Source organism: Paroedura picta, chromosome 9 (genome assembly GCF_049243985.1).
Source record: "Paroedura picta isolate Pp20150507F chromosome 9, Ppicta_v3.0, whole genome shotgun sequence".
NCBI classification, from domain to species: Eukaryota; Metazoa; Chordata; class Lepidosauria; order Squamata; family Gekkonidae; genus Paroedura; species Paroedura picta.
In genome coordinates this window covers 28,899,909-28,918,254 of record NC_135377.1, presented here as the reverse complement: position 1 = coordinate 28,918,254, position 18,346 = coordinate 28,899,909, and positions in this window count along the sequence as shown.

The following is an 18,346-nucleotide window of genomic DNA, read 5'->3' as shown; positions in this document are numbered from 1 at the left end:
GGGTGGCCACGTCTTCTGTGAATCGAAATAGACAGTGTGAGTGAGCTGGCATTGTGGCCTTTGCAGTGAATCTGGCTGTACAAAAGGGCAGAACATTTAACATTATAACCTTGTACTTCAGGGACTTTGCCTTAAGTGAGAGGCCAAGGTCAAAGCCTGCATTAAACTGATGTTGCTCAGCCTCCTAACTGCCTGTCCACTTTTCAAAACTACAATAAGCAGAGCCTCTTTTTTTTTTTTTTTAATCCCACCGCTCAAAATTTTCTTGCCAATCTACAGGGTTTGTTGGCTTTTTAAAAACTGAACCCCAAAAATATATATCCAGGCACTAATGTTTACTTATTTACCAAGGAAATCCGTGTCCGGTTGCTTTCATAATCTCAGAAAAATACAGCCCTTTTTTACACCAGAGGAAATCGTGTGGGACCCACACAGAGACATGTTGAAAGTTATGGTGAGGATTCGACATACGCTTACTGTACCAAGATTGAACCATTGCTGGACAGGTACTAACCATGTCTGCTCCTAAACCTCATGAAGTGACTGGAAACCTTTGTACAGATTTTAGGACTCCTGAGTCAGCTTGTTCTATTTTGAAAGCTATTGCTCTAAAAGGTGATGTGAGCTTCCCTAAGTATGCATGCATGCTTTCCTGACCTTTCAGATCCAAAATGTGCCTCATGGCTAGACCAGAAATCAGCATGTCCATCTATATGCTTTCCACCAACAACTTCATGACAATAGCTGAATAGTCTATATTGCATTCTTAAGCTTCATGACGAACTTAAGCTTCATGACATCATATTTTTGAAAGGTTTTGGTCCAATTAAAGTACAGTGTATTTCCCTGACAACCTCTTATCTTTTCTGTTTCTCTCAGAGAGAGAGAGAGAGATGGGGTCTGCGGCCAGGTTGTGTCAAAGTAACTGGACAATCTTTTGGGTTATAGGGGCAAAACTTGCTTGAATCCTCAATGGATGTGTATTTATGATTCTTATACAATGTCACAAACAATAATAACAAAATGTGTGTACGCAACAAAGAAAAATAATATAGCTGTAAAAATAAAAAAGCCCTCCAAGACAAGACACAAATGCAATCAGGATAAAGTAGTTCAAGAGAAGAGGAGCTACTCTATCCTTCAGAGGGAATCCTTTCTAATGAAAGCTGTATTCTAAATGAAAGAATACTCTTAAAACAGGATTGCTTTCAGAGATGGGAGAAGTTAAAGCTAACACCCAGACATTTTAGTGAGACAACATAGATACAGAGTTCTCAAATCAGCACTGTCTTGTGGGTAGAGATGAGGCTTTAAGATAACCAATTGAAAAGTTTGATTTATTGACTGTGGGAGGTCTGATATGACAGTCTGAATCCTGGTTTTAAAGGAAGGTAATCTACTCTTTGGAAAAGCACTGATGCTCATGTACTCTACTGTAAAGTTAACTTTGGGTCATATGTTCCATAGGGTTCTTTCAGACATCATATTAGGTGGATTTGAGAGAAGCATATGCTTCAGATGGAGACTGCAGTTAATGTTTAGCAAGAATAGAGTCAAATGAGTAGCCGTGTTGGTCTGAAGTAGCACAATAAAATCAGAGTCCAGGAGCACCTTTAAGACCAACAAAGATTGATTCAGGGCGTGAGCTTTCGAGTGCAAGCACCCTTCGTCAAACTATGATTTTCTTATGTGACAGGTAATATATAGCAAAAATGAATTGATTTTAGCAAGAAGTTTCTCATAGGATATCACTACAGAAGGTGAGGTTTTCTGAATCCACCCATTTTCACTGTGCAATTGTCAATATCCCCAAGGTAAATGACAGAGGCATTTTCAAACTTCATAAGGCCCCTCAGATGAAACGGCAGCCATTTAGGAGAAAGTGGTAATAAACCCCCACCTCTGTGTTTCTGTTAGTGTTTTGGATGTTATATTGTTTTTAACTTAATGAAAGGTTTTAAAATACAATGTTCCCCCCTCCTCAATATAACGAGTAAAAATACAGTAAATTGCTTGCAGGGTGATGTTCAGTCATATTTTCAGTCTAGGACCAGTTAATGAAATGTCAAAGAGTAGAGAGCATGGGTGGGAACCCATGGTCACATAGACCAACAGCATGATATAATATCCAGACGAGATCTTTATATCTTTAAAGGTAAAGGTAAAGGTATCCCCTGTGCAAGCACCGAGTCATGTCTGACCCTTGGGGTGACGCCCTCTAGCGTTTTCTTGGCAGACTCAATACGGGGTGGTTTGCCAGTGCCTTCCCCAGTCATTACCGTTTACCCCCCAGCAAGCTGGGTACTCATTTTACCGACCTCGGAAGGATGGAAGGCTGAGTCAACCTCGAGCCGGCTGCTGGGATTGAACTCCCAACCTCATGGGCAGACAGATTCAGACAGCATATCGCTGCCTTACCACTCTGCGCCACAAGAGGCTCTTCCAAAAGAGGCTCTTTATATCTTTAGGAGATATAAAATTATGGTAATTAGATTGCTTTCAGAAGCTAGGGGGAAAATAAAGTTGTAATAGTCCTGCATGTTCTTAGTCATTTCATGCATTAAATTTTCTGGATTTACCTTCAGCAATTCCAGTGGAATGCATGTACTCCACTAGCCCATCACATTCTGTCCTTGTTTGAGGCATATAGGAAATAGATGTGTTTCTAAGTGGAATAGGAAGCGGGGTAGGGTAAGGGTTTTGAAACAGTAATGATATTTCACCGCCTGTTCCTAGTCAGCTCAAGGAAGCAAACATTGGTGAGCAAGCCCAGAATCTTTCACGCTGCAGTCAATCATCATGAAAAAGTAGAGCTTGGGCAAAATGGTAACTAATACAAATGCCCTTTTGAAGTTAATAGGTACGCAGTTCAGAAATGTGTTGACTGCTGTAGTCATAGCTGCTGTAGTCATTTGGCACTAGGCTATTTTGGACCAGGTACCAGTTTTACATAGACACTACAGAACTATAGAACTAGAAGAATTATGAAGGCCAACCAGACTGCTAAAGCAAATGCTATGCCAAGATTGGTTCCAGTAGCATAGCCTCCATGTCTCTATACCTCAGGTACTATAATCTTTTTTTCATAGTTAGGAGTGTGTTTAAAATAATGGCTACTTAGGGATAACGTATCTCCAGAATATGAACAGCTCCTGGTTAGAATATGTTTTACTGCATATCTGTACAGCCCACTGTTCTACCATAGAGCTCAAAGCTGGATACCACAGGTTACACTATAACAAACTGTACAATTTCAATAAAATCTACATAAACAACATAACATAAGAGGCAGGGATTAAACTAATTCCCAAGCACAACAGTACGACTTCAAGGGATTTGATAGGAAGAGGACCCATGCATTGTGGGTTCCAGAGGGACACCGCTCTAACTGCAAGGAAAGGTGGGATGTAATAGTTTTTATAAAATAAATACATGAAATGAAATTAATAAAAATAAAAGTAAATTCCATTCTGTCATTTTATGTACCTGGGCTATATTCTTTAACATCAGACAAAGTGCTAGAAGAATTAGGACATCAATTGGTTTCAAGGAGGAATACATTTCTGAGTATAACTTTTCCCACAGTACTATACTGAGATGTACTGCTCACCCAAGGGACCATTCCTGCCAAATTTCACTCAAATAGGAGTTAATGTTCCCATTTCTATAGGCTGTTACACTTCCCTTTTGCCCAACTGGCCTGAGAAGGAGTGAATTAGCATACAAACAAACTTGTCCACCTTCCTTGGGATCCTTATTTTCCAAGGGGAGTACAAATACAGTGGTGAGGAGATCTAACACCTGCCCCTGTAGTATATCGACGTACTCTTATTTCTTTCATCATTTTTCTTCCTTCCTAGCTGACTTGACATCAGAACCAGACCAGGAGAAAGCATGGTCTAAACCATAGAATGTAGCAAGAGAAGAATCAGGGTCAATTTGTGTGATGGTGTGCTCCAGTTTCGTTTTTAAATGCTGGCTATGGATGCGGATAGATGGACAAATAGTCTGGTTTAGACATAAACAAACCCATGCACATTGGGGTCCCCCAACCCACCATGGCTGCTTTTAATCACAGTCAAAATGTCCAAGTAATCCTAGATCCAGTTTCCTTTCTCCAATAGATGATCTAACTCTTGGCCATCATTGATAATCTCTCTTGTATTGCCTGCAGTGCATGCTCATCTGAGTCAAGTGGGAAAGCCTTAAAACTCTGCCTCCATCTCCCCCCATTTGCAGGGCAGAGAACCTGCCTCTTACTAAGTGGACAAAGCCTGAACTTCTGCTTCTGTTCTCCCACAAGCTTCTGCACTCCAGCCTGCATGCCAGCATGTGAAAACAGAGCCTTTGCCTTGCTTAACAGGTGCTGACTCACACAATGAAATAGGTTACACAAAAGATCCATGTCCACATAGAATCAGAAGTCCTCCCTCAGTTGGGCACATGGTGCAATGATTGGTCAACTCTCTACACAAAAATGTCAGGATGATCCTGTCTGGTTGGGAAGAGTGGTTAGCAGGAAGGTTTAACAAGGTTCGGCTGTTTGTGAAGTGCTTCTCACGAGAATGGAGGCCAGAGAGGGAAGAAGGATAATAGTGTGTTGCCATGAGAGAGGTGTTAGCACTTGCCTGGCCGCCTTTCTTCAGGAAAGAGTCTTAGCTGCAAGAGGAGATCTTGAATTGATAACTCTTTAAGGTACTGTAACCAACATAGTATTGTGTTCAGAGCTTCAGAAGAGGGCTAGGGAAACCTGGGTCCAAATCTGCTCACCCATGAAGCTCACTGGTCACTCTCCTCCAGTCTAATCTGCATCATAGGGTTGTTTTGAGAAGGACCTGGAGAAAGAGGCCCTGTGTATGCTGTCTTCCTAAGTTGCTTGGAAGGAAGTGTAAAATATACAGCCACAGCACCCCTCCTATTAGGAGTATGGCCTGTAGTGAAATTAAACGAGGTGGGGATGGTGAGTCAACATCACATCCGAGAAAGGCATTGCTGCATCAAACAAAGCTTTGAATGCTGCAAGGGGTGGTGTAAGTTGTTTGATCATTAAACAAAGCCTCTACTGTATGGTGGCACATAACTGCTGCTATTACTCTAGCTGTCTGTTAGCTGCCTTATGCTTTGACCTGGAGGCCAGAGTAGCTCCCCTGGGTAAATTGATGCCAGCCTGGGGGGGGGGGCATGCAAGTGTGCCAGTTATTAATGTGCACTGGAAGATCCTGGGTGTGATTGTTGATGGGAGGTCTACAAAAGGGCCCATTTGACATAACAATTTTCCTTGGCCCAAGGAGCAAGCATCCCACAGCCCCTTCTTGGCTGGGGCATCTCAACAAGTCTTTGGCTCAGTGTTTTACTTTCCTGAGTAATATTTGGGGAGAATGGGGAAGTATTGCCATTTTTAAAACTGGCCCTGTGCCTGTTGTGAATGTGTGGCTCAGGCAAGTAGACTTTTAGCAGGCTACCCTTCTCCTGCCATGACATGATGAGAAAAGCATGGCCGATCTCTGCATCAGGTCACAGGTGAAATCAGAGGAGCAAGGCTACTTAAAAAATGAATGGGGAAGTGGCAATCGCAGAGCCTGTTCATGTTAAGTTGTACGTAAGCTCATCCAAAATGTACACATGCAGGGGCAATGTATGAAGCCTTTAAAAAACAAAATGAGGGACCAGTACTTGGATAAAGATGGGGACTAAATTGCATATTCATTAAATTTAGCATACAGGTGGTCAATATACAAAATTATGTACCCTGTACATGGATTGGGTATGTTCAATATAATATGTATAGAGCTTTTTGCTGCCTGTGAACCTACCTTCATTTCCTGCTGTTATCTCCTTATCTTTTCTGCTTCTGTAAGCAAAGGCTATTGAAATGAAATTGTTTGCCCAGTGGGGTCTTTGCTGCTCCCTGTTCTTTTCCCGGGTGCATGGTGAAAGCTTCTCTTGGGTATGATTGTTTCCTCCACAAGTTCTCTCCCATCCCAGTGTCTGCAAGATGTTTGTGGATGCTGCTGTTTCTACAACTTGCTGCATATACATTTCCAGAGGGATTTCTCCCACCCATGTGCCTATGTAGTAGTCTTGTCCCCCTATGGACTATAGGGGTGGGTAAAACAAACTTGGAGGGGAGTAGCAACATTTGGACAGAGAACAGGAAAGTTCCCAGTTTTGTAGACTGTTAAAATATAAGGTAATATAAATCTTTAAAAAACATGGATCTAGAAGGCAACTTATGCAATTACTTGATAATGTGAAGGAACATTTGTACTGCAAAGGAGATTGCTTCTTGTTTATGCATGAATCATCAGGGTAAACAGAAAACAATTATCAAAGTAACCTGGAATCATTCAATCAGTCATCAAAGTGAACCCCCCCCCCCAAAAAAAAAAATGCTTGTAGTTTAAGGGAGGAAGAGAGTCTGGAGAAATGAACTTAAACTTCTGTGGGTTTTTTAATCTTAAATTTCATATAAAACTGAAACATCCCCTATCCTTTTTGAAGATAAAGTTACAGCTGAAACAGTGCTCCCTATTGAAAGCAATGGGAGATCAAAATACAGTGAAGTTGGTGGGAAATAGATTCAGGTCAAACAAAAGAAAATACCTCTGCGTGCAAATGTAGAATTCATTGTGGTGATGGCCACAAGCATGGATAACTTTAACAGGTATTAGATTCATAGAGGGTAGGTCTATCAGTGGCTACTCTCCATGGGAACTAAAGGGAACTTCCACGTTCAGAGGCAGTAAGTCTCTGAATACCAGTGCCAGAAGTCAACATCAGGGGAAGCCCTTGGCCTCTATGACATATTGTTAGATCTTCAAAGGAACTGCTTGGCCACTGTGTGATACTGGATACTCAATGGACCGCTGGTCTGATCCAGCAAGGCTCTTCTTGAGAATACAAGATTAAAGCAGATTAAAGCAATAATGAATTAAATAAAAACATTTTTTGGCATAATGCATTTTAAAAACACACAGATCTAATGGATGGAAATGATCATGACTTTATCATGAATGTGTCCGCCCATTTCTGGACTGATCTTTTTTCATTTAAATGATTTCTCCCGGTTGCCTGGACTGTAGGCTTAGTTTTGCGCGTGGGTTGCTTTCTTCTGGATCCTTAGGTTGGCTCCTCAGTTGACCTTCTTTAACAAACATGGTTTTAAAAAAAGAAACATTACCTTTCAATTAAACAGAGACAGTCATAACATGACTGATAATAAGGCAATTCCTCCTCCCCCTCCCCTTCATCTGGCCAAAGTGTTGGGAAACTACCCAGAGCTGAAAAGGGCATGTTTAAAGGACAGTGAAATGCTTTTGATAAACATTCAGTGGGAAGATAATGAAGAAAATCGGGACTCCAGGAAGAATGTCCTACCATGTGGGACTTGAACGTTCTTCGAAGGTGCAAATGAAAAGGAAAAGGTTTTCAGAGGAAGCCAAGTCCCATACTGTGTGAACAAGCAATGTTCGGTGGCCTACTGAGAAGTCTGACTGATGTGACAGGAGCAGTCTCAAACAGTGGGCTGTCTCTAAGCACTTATTCTCGTAGCACACAAAGATTAATCTCCTGGTTCTTACACGGCATAGAGAATTAAGGTGGTGGTGCTCCACGAAGCCCAGGACTGGATTAACGACTAGGCTAAATAAGCCACAGAGCGACGTTTCAACCAACTGGGGCCCTATAGTGTCATAATTACCTAGGAATTCCCTCGTGTGGAGCAGTGCCCCACCCTGTCCCCTGTTCTTCTGAGGTCTTTCAAAATCCCCCACTGCTCACAACATAGTGCCTGCTCTATGATCAAGAGCAGCTGCTGTTTCCAAGGTAGGGGGGGGGGGAAATCTTATGCTGCCTAGTGTGAGATGTAGAAAGCAGAAGGGACTTTATATGAAAGAGGAATGAGGAAGGGGTCAAATGGGACGTGGAGATGGTTTGCTTATAGGCATGTACGCATTTATGCATGTCTCATCCTAACGGGAGCACAATAGAATATACGGTCAGGAACATGTGAGTCCAGAAGCAGTTTTTTTGGCTTTATCCCCTTCGGTTTTGATACAACCTAGCTGCTAGCATTGTCAGCTTATTCCAGGCTGGGTCTAGAATATTTCTGAAATTACAACTAGGATTCCCAAACTCCATAAGGAGCTGATTGTTCTCCTGGGATTACCAGACTGTAAGATTAGTTTCCTCCAGGAGAAATGGCAGGGTGAAATCTATATCATCAGACGCTGCTTTCCCCCAGATCTGCAGGAATTTCCCAAACCAAGAAGCAGACCTAATGCTACCAGAAATTATCGAGGCCTTCTCAGCTATGACACTCCAGCTCTGAAACAATACCCTCACAGCCATTTGTCTGGCTTCAATTCTTCCACAAAGTCCTTTATTGGTTTACCAGGGCTTCCTGTTAAGCATTATTCTTCTCTGATTTGTCCCCAAATCACATCCACTCCCTACTCCACTATTTCCGTTGTTTTGCTTTCTCTGTATGTTTTAATTGAGCTCTCTTTTCCATATGTTTCGATTTGGGTTGTGGAGGGGTTTTTAAATTTAATTCCAATGAGTTACATTATTCTATATTTCTGATAAGAGGTTTTAATACATTTGCATCTATTTTACTCGTTTTTGAGCTACCTGAGACCCTTCCGACCTTCACGCCATTAAGTTGCAACCAACTTATGATAAATTAATTCATGGGGTGTCCCAATTAAGAAATGAGCAGAAGTGGTATGCCATTGCCTTCCTCTGCATACCAATTTATTTTATTTATTGCATTCGTATACTGCCCTCCCGTAAGGCTGAAGGTGGTTCACAAAGAATGTAAACAAGAACAATACATCAAACTCAGTGATTATAATGAATGAAGGTAACAGTAATAATAATCATAAATAGAAAAATTATATTATAACAGGGTAAACAGTTTAACAGGCCCATAGTTGGTCAGAACAATCATATGAGTTCAAGAAAGAGAGGTTTGGGGGTTCAGTAGATGTTTAGTTACAGTCAACATCAACCAAATGCCTGGTGGAAGAGCTCCCTTTTGCAGGCCCTGCAGAAGTCTCTCATCTAAATACTCACTGTGGCCAATTCTGCTTAGCTTCCAAGTTTTGGCAAACTCAGCTAACCTGGGCTATTTGGGCAGCTGTTCAGACTAAGGCGTGAGCTATCAATGGTTAAAAACATAGTGCAATCATAACAAAGTCAACTGTTAAAGTTGCTGCTAGGGTTGCCAGGTCCCTCATAGCTGTTGGCTGGGGATGTGGGGAGCGCATTCCAGGAGTGGGGAAGAACACTGAAAATAAATGCAATGTTATGATGTCACCAGGAAGTGACATCAACAAATCAATGGCTGGGGTGATTCTCTCACTTTTGCACAAAAACTCTGGATAGATTAGCTTCTTACCAATTTGCCCAAAAGCCAGAACACCACCCCTCAACAGCACTTGTTGTTTTGGGGTGATGTCTGCATGTAGCATTTACTTCCTGCTTCTTTCCTCCCTGTCTGGTGCATGCCCCTTGTTTCTGAAAGCTCCAAAACAGGGAGAGAGGCTCCAAATCAGGAGATCCCAAGGCTCCAACTGGGGACTAACAATCCTAGTTGCTACCTTCTAAATACCATAAGAATGGCAGGGGAGGGGACTATTACCAGAAAATGTACTTGTGGATTGTCTGATATGGTGACCAAGCCATGATCCATAATAAAACATAGCAGGACCAAGAAAATCTCAAACATCTCCTTTACATGTTAAAGGTAAAGGTAAAGGTATCCCCTGTGCAAGCACCAAGTCATGTCTGACCCTTGGGGTGACGCTCTCTAGCGTTTTCATGGCAGACTCAACACGGGGTGGTTTGCCAGTGCCTTCCCCAGTCATTACCGTTTACCCCCCAGCAAGCTGGGTACTCATTTTACCGACCTCGGAAGGATGGAAGGCTGAGTCAACCTTGAGCCAGCTGCTGGGATTGAACTCCCAGCCTCATGGGCAAAGCTTTCAGACGGCTGCCTTACCACTCTGCGCCACAAGAGGCTCCTGGCCCTTTACATGTTACTGTGGTACAAATGAGGATACGTTTCTGTAGCTCATCCCATGGTTCTCCTTTAAGGGCCCACAGGCATGTGGGTGAGATAAATAGTGTGAGTCTTCCCCACAAAGGCATTGCCCTTAGCTGGAAGATGTGTTGGTAGTAAGGTCTTGTGCAGTTGCCTCTGTCCATCTGTACTAGGCCTTTAAACATAGCAGCATGATGTGTTCAGTTCATGGAGAAGTGATGCCATAACGCTGCCACACCTAACTGTCTCCTTTAAAGAATACACATTTGGACTATCACAGAAAAACAGTAATCATATGGTAATGTGATGATGTGCGATTGCCATTAAATCAAGTGCCATCCATATACACAGACTCTTCTGTAGCTTCCTGATTTCATTTCCAAAATATGTTAAATTCCCCATCTCATAAATCCCCATTAATTCACAATGGTGTACAGTTGTTCCTCACTTCCCCTCCTGATTTATTGAAGAATGTTGCACAGCTGCCATGTTTCACTCTACAGTTGGCTGCCTTTTAGTGTTGGCTAAAGTGATTCTTTGGTATATCAATTTTGCTTCCTTCATGGTGCCAGGTGCTAAAAATGCTGAAGATGAAATATTTCATGCCATCACTGGCCATTTCTAAGTAAAACAAGTGCTACTTACAAACTTTGCTTTAACTCCATGATCCTGCTTTCTTCCATATGATGATATTATTTATTTCAAGACCTAAAATATACTTGTCACGTCCAGTGTTTGTCGAAATAAGACATCTCTTGTCAAAATTACTTTTGGAGGGGGGGGTCAAAGAGGCTTTTATACCCTGCTTTTCACTACCCAAAGCAATTTCAAGGTGGCTTACAATCACCTTCCCTTTCTTTCCCCACAACAGGCACCCCGTGAGGTAGGTGGGGGCTGAGAGAGCTCTAACAGGATGACTATGAGAATACATCTATCAGGGCTATGTCTAGCCCAAGGTCACCCAGCTAGCTGCATGTGGAGGAGCATGGAATCAAACCTGGATCTCCAAACTGGAATCCACCACTCATGACTATTACACCAAGCCGTCTCTTTATACTTTATACTGTGAATTTACTTTGACAAAGTCCATTTTTTAAATTTATTTATTTATACTTTGGCTTTTTTACTACCCTTCCCTGTAAACATAACAGCAATAAGACATAAAGACATTAAAACTTAAGAAAATCCAGTATGAACCCTCTCCCCCTTTCCACCAGCAGCACCACCCCTTCCTGCTTGACAGGTACAATCTGCCTTGGGAGTTCATGGGAAACAACCCGATATGCCAGCTGACTCAGGGAAGGGCACTAGATCTTACTTGCACTGGCTTCAACCAAAGACCTCGTGGAAGAGTTCTGCTTTGTAGCCCCTGCGGAACTCTGACCACTCCATCAGGGCTCTCAGCTTTCCCAGGAGCTCATTCTACCGGGTTGGGGCCAGGACCAAAATAGCAAACCTCCCTTGGGTCAGATATCTCCAACAACTTTGCACCCGCCAAGTGAAGTGCCCTGTGAGGGACATACAGAGGTAGGTGGCTCCTCAGATAAATGGGGCCAGACCACGAATAACCTTAAAGGTTAGTACCACACCTTTAATTTGATTTAATTTGATCCGTGCCACAACTGGCAACCACTGCAGCTGCCTCAGCACAGTCTGGATATGGGCTCTCCATGGTGTACCTGTGAGGACCCTATCAGCTGCATCCTGTACAAGAAGCGATTTCCAGGCTAAGGATAAGGGTAGGCCCCATATAATGGGACAGCATTACCATGTGCACTGGCTCCTCCTTATCCATGGTTCCTCGATATATTTGTGAAACAGCCTGGGGGGTGGGATGTGTCTGGCTGTCCAATAGGGCCAATCAGGGTGAAGCCAGCAAAGCTGGCTGCACCATGGTTGGCCCTGCCCCTGCAGCTCCCGCCCTCCATCCCTGGACTTTAGCCTCTTTGCTCTTAAGCTGGTTGGCCAGGGGCCATGGGACAGAGCCCTTTCATGGCCCGTTCTTAGGAATGGGCTTTGAAGCTAGTTTGAATATATTACTGACGTGTCAACTTAACACTGACCCAAGCAGGACAGATCACAAGGCTTGTGGATTTAATTCTGAAAAGATCCATGTATGATATTTACATGTTTATGTGTTTTATATGTTACATATTATATAATTAACCTGAACCTGCCTTTACTGAAGAAGCAGATACTTTGACTCACTCTGTAGATTCTAATTACCAAATGGATGCTATTGCAAAACAATTAAATTTACCCCGAACAATCTATATGATGAAAAATTATTATCTATCATTGAACAAGACCTCCGAATTGTCATGGCCCTTGCTCTAGTGCAGGTGCAAAGATTGTGTTTAAAAAATTCATTCATTTGACTAGAACATGCAAAAGACTGGGGACTTGTCTGATCACACAGGCGATTTGGGTGTATATCAAAGTTTCTGTGACCAGAAGACATCATAGGGTGATGGACCCACATATTATATCTATGGTTACCACTCCCGGCCCCAACCCCTATGGTAAGAATCATAGAGATCGTGAATATTCTAGAGCATTACATGGCATCGCAACATCATTTCCAGGTTTCTAGACAGAACTGATGTTACCCAATTGTGTGGTGATGTCCTCTCCCCTTCCCCCACTAGAGTGCCAATAGAGGGACAAGAAATTGGTTGGAGATTACCCACTAGAAGCAGCCATATGGCAACCCTAATCACATCCAGGGTGACATAGCACAGAGCCTGATCTGTCTTCTGTACACTTTTGCAAGCTCCATTATGTGTACTGATTAGATTGCTTATTCTTTGGTCCATCCGTTTATATCCAAAGAGGAAAGATGGTTTGCTGTTTTTAACGCACTTCTGTTTTAACTCACTTATCATTTTCTTCACCATTTTCTTGATAACTTCCTTATTAAGTGGTTACAGCAAATAAATAAAATAAAATATTTATCAATGAGAGCAAGCTTTGTGTTGCAAATTGATGAGAGATCAGTAATTAAGGGGGAAGAGCATCAAGCCCTAAGCAACAGTAGTTTACAACAGCGAATTAATGCATTTTTTATTGGTATTTTGAGCCATGTTTGCCTTGGTTATAATTTCAGGGGCATTATTTACTTACTCTCCCTGTTTTCTCGTCTCTGGTGTATTTTTCTTAAAATCTTCATTTTTTTTCTTAATAAAGCTTTCCACCCCTTAATTTGCTATATTGATATAGTCTGTTTCATGTGTCACACAAATCAGGATCTATGCCAACTGCAGTTGGTTTTTGGTTAGATTCAACTCATGGAGGGTATGGAGTGTGTGAATCTAAGGGTCCCACCTGTCCACACTCACTGCAACCTCACATCCTGCTCCTAAGGAACAAGGGGGGCTTCCAAGACTCCGCTTGGGAGGAGTTAAGAGGTAGGCTCCAGCTCCAGTTTGGGAAATTCCTGGGGATTTGTGGATAGTGTCAGGAGAGAGAAGAACCTGGGAAGGGTGAAGAGCTCAGTGGGGATGTGCCATTTCTTGGCCAGAAAATGATTTCTGTAGTCTGGAAATCAGTTGTCATTCCAGGAGAACTCTTCTCTCCACGTTTGGTAATTTTAGCTAGAGGTCTGCTGCCAGATGAGGAATCAGCAAAAATCACTTTCCTTCCAGCCACTGAAATTTGAGGTGGAATCAAAGCCAAGGATTTCCTGAGATGTTCTCATTAGGAAGAAACTGTTACCCCCCCCCCCCCACGCACACACACACAAAACTTTGAATGCCTCCTATATAAAGCAAAAGTGTGTGTATGAAAAGACTGATTTTCTTAAGGTTGGGTAAGGGGAACCTTCAAATTACTCCTTCCCTTTCAGACTCTCTGTTGCAGGCCTCCCCAGTGTGGTGCCCCTGGGCACCCTGGGGCCGGCCAACACATTACCTGACACCTGTCAAGTGTTTTTAAAAAGTGGCATCAGAAGCAGCTGATGACTGGCCATTACTGATCTGATTGGCTGGGGAGATTGTTAAAAACTTCACTTTAATGGCAGCTCCCACCAGAACACACTGTAAGACTGAAGGTAAACCGTGGCGGCCATTTTGTGGCAGGCTCTGCGCCCTACCGCAGCAATTGTGTAGCAGGACTTGCCACGCTGTGTCAAAAAGTAGCCTCTTGCTCTGCTGTGTCCATGCTTGCAGCCCAGGGCCCTGCTTCACATTCAGCTTCGTTCCCTACTACTCCACCTTGGAAAGGAGAGGAAATGAGAGCTAGTGCCTTCTTTTGAGCAGACTACTTGTAACACCTGTGCATTTGTAGGGTGCAATACCCTGCTTATACAAAGCAAAGCAGATCTTATATGACGTCTCATATCACATGCACCACAGAGATGCATCACATGTAAATAAATGTTTGCAAGCATTCACTGTATCTGGAGTGTTTTCATTTATTTATTTATTTATTTATTTATTTATTTATTTATTTATTTATTTATTTATTTATTTGTTTGTTTGTTTGTTTATTTGTTTATTATTATATTTATATACCACCCTCCCCGAGGGCTCAGGGCGGTTTACAGGAAATGGGAAAAGATACAGATAACATATAGTAACAGGAGATAACAGTAATGACATTATAACAATAATAACTTAACATGATCATAACCATAACATTAGAAAATAGAAATTGCAAGAGCCTCATCCCATATTTACTCCAAGGAGCCTGTAGCATTTTTTCTTCCCCATTCTAGCCTCTCATCACCTGTGAATTAGGGTGAGGCTGACCAGCCCACTCTGACCACTACACCACACAGGGTCACACACAGCTCCATTTCCCACGATATACTATACCACTACAGGAAGTGCAGCCTAATGAAGAAGCAAAAGCCCTTGGAACACTTAGCAGATCTTTCCCAGTTAGTCTGGTTTCCCCCTACCCACATCTTGCCTACAAAGCGCCTAGTCAATGTGATCTATCTGCTAAGCAGGCAGGGAGAATAAGCCAGGAAGAGGAGGGGGGGATTTGCTCCACATTTTCTTCCTATCACCGATTGTCGGCCATGCTTCCACTTGAGGTGAGCATAACGTCTGCCTGCTTTTAATAGAAACATTCTTCATGCTTTCTAACAAATCATGTATCTCTGAATTCTGCATATAAAGTTGTAATTCCGTCAAGGGCTAGTAATGACATTGATAAACGATGTCACTGAAACCCCTTGCTTGAAATACAGCTTTAATTATGGACACCTGGGTCCTTATGATTCCTTATATTATTTCTGTCATAGCAGTATCTGGTCTTCTTCAGTGGGCCTCCATAGCAATTTGCTTTATCATGAGCTCAAGTAACACAGAAGTGCACAGCAGACCCTGCCTGCATTAATGCAATCTGCCCTGGGGTAATGCAGATGGGTAGCATAAAAAAAAGAAAACTATGCAGAATGGTAACAGTAAATATAATATTTCTAGCATTCTAACGCTCAAACCATACACAACAATGACACTCATTTACATGAATCTTTTTACTTCTTTTAATTATCCACAGTATCCTTGGAAGCTGCAATTCAAAGCAGAAAAATGGTGGGGGAGGGGAAAGCTTTCTTAACTCCTTCCTTCCTTCCCATTCATCCCCTTGCCATTCATTTCCCTTCACCAGGTCCCTCTTCTTCCTACAAGTTTAGGAGATAGGGGAGGGAGACTGATGAAGCCTGGGAGGGGTCCACCTTAAGCAGACAGGCAGCAAAGAGTTAAGCTGGTGCTCCATTACTTTCTTTCATGATTGCTTTGAATTTTAAAAAAATCAGAGGGAAGACCCACTTAATTGAACACTGCCTGTAGCTTGAGTCTGGAGTAGCTAGGGCTACTCTTGGGTATGGCATCAAGGCATACCTGATGCCACTGGTGGCTTAAGTTTCCTAGCCACATACAACTGAAGAACAAACAAATCAGAGGAAATACAAGGCCTGAAAACAAGTTCATAGACTGTCTCTCTATTTGTTGGTTCTGGGAAGTATGAAAGGAGTAGAGATTTTCAAGAGAATGGTTTGGACATTCCCAGCCAGTCTTGCATGGAAATTCCATAATTGCTGATTAGCACTCTGGTGGGTGACATGCCTACAGCTGCCCTGACATCTAAGGTGGGAGCATCTCAAACCCATAATCCGACTCATTTAAATTAGGCTTGCCATCTTGAGTCTAGGAAATTCCTAGAAGTTTTTTTTGGGGGGGGGGTGGAGGGGGGAGCTTGGGAAGGGCAGAGGAAGATCTCAGCTTCCAGATATACATGGAAGATGTTGTTGAGGGCATATTGCCAGGTGAGAAAATATAGGAGACAGAACTTTCAACTGTACATATAAGAGCTTCTGTTTGTCTGAGAACTTTCTGGTGGAAGTTTCCCTAAGAGCTGTGGATGGTACCTAATAGAAAGAAGTTGTTTTAGAAAGAATTTGTTTTAATGTTCTATAGGCTTCCTAGACTGTATTCTTGGAAAGTGCTTGAAATATGCCAACCAGAAGGAAACAATTAGCAGTTCACAATGAGTAGTCCTGTTGATCCCCATTGATAACCTGAGAAAGGAGACTGAGATTTCTAAGATTTGTTGGGGGAACTGCTGATTGGGGAGTTCTCAATCAAATTCTCATAATTCTTGAGCTTGGATATGAACTCATGGCTAAAATGCAAAGGTATATGCAGGATCATTCTATATGAATGTGAAAGACAGTGTGAGTATGGTTATGTGACTGACAGGACTCCCATGCCAGTTTATATGTTAGAAGTCATGTTTCAGAATTTGGCCCTGTGACTGAGGGTCTCTGCCCATGGTCCTGGCAATATGATCTGTTAAATCTTTGGTTCTGATTTGTTTACATCCTGAGAGGCAGTGCTGAGCAGCTGGGGAGATGGCAAGGAGCACATGGAGAGTTGCTGGCAAGGTGAGGGGGTTTTCCTTCTCTTTTTTTGCCTCTTCTAATTGAGGCCACATTGTGTATGGGAGTGAGGACAGTATTTGTGGGTGAGTGGGGATGATTATGTGAAGATGTGAAGTAAAGCAAAACAAAACAAAAATTCTGCCAAAAACAGGCTGACTTATCTTCCATGAAAAGATAAGTGATTCTGTAAGCAATATTAGGTTTGCTTTCTCATATAAGTAGGATTTATAGTTCTGGAGGGGAAACAGAGTAACCAGTGAATGATCCCAAATGCTCAACAGGAAATACACTGGAAAGTATTACTTATGTAGGTGGGATCAAAGTTTTGAAGATAACAGTCCTAAGATGACAACCTGTGAATTCAGTGAACAGACTTTCTTATGTTTTTTGCCATGTTCAATCCTCTGAAATGCTTCAAAATTTAAATCTTCAATCCTAGTTTGCCCAGAGACACTACTAGGATACGAAAATAGACAGATGTCCCAGTAGGAGGACTTAGACAAAGAAGCATGAGCAAACCTATTGTTAGGGAAACCCAGACTCCAGGGGTATTATGTGACAAAAAATATATATTAGAGGCCCCAACCTGGGTCCATTCCGTACACAGAGGATAATGCACTTCCAATGTGCTTTGGCAGCTGGATTTTTCTGTGCAGAACAGGAAAATCTACTTCCAAAGTGCATTGAAAGTGCATTATCTATTGTGTGCAGAACAGGCCCTAGACAGCTCAGTCAAACCCGATCTCTCTAGATCTTGGAAGCCAAGCAGGCTAATATTTGGCTGGAAGACCTCCAAGGAATAATAGAGTTATGTGGAGACAAGTAATGGCAAGCAACCTCTGAACAGCTCTTACCTGGCTGCCAGACAATTCCAGGATTTCCTGGCTACACTACACATGCCATATATATATATATATATATATATATATATATATATATATATATATATATATATATATATATATATATATATATATGTGTGTGTGTGTGTGTGTGTGTGTGTGTGTGTGTGTGTGTGTGTGTGTGTGTGTGTGTGTGTGTGTGTGTGTGTGTATACTTGAAAAATGGACTTAAATACAAATAGCAACATCATTGTTCCTATTAAAACTTTTGTAAGCCTTTGTAAACCAATTGTCTATATAGAGAGCCAGTTTGGTGTAGTGGTTAGGAGTATGGATGAGCTGGGTTTGATTCCTGGTGAGCCGGGTTTGCTACTAATCTGGTGAGCCGGGTTTGATTCCTGGCTCCTCCTCCACATGCAGCCAGCTGGGTGACCTTCGGCTTGCCACAGCACTGAGAAAGCTGTTCTGACCAAGCAGTAATATCAGAGCTCTCTCAGCCCCACCTACCTCACAGGGTGTCTGTTGTGGGGAGAGGAAAGTGAAGGCGATTGTAAGCTGCTTTGAGACTCC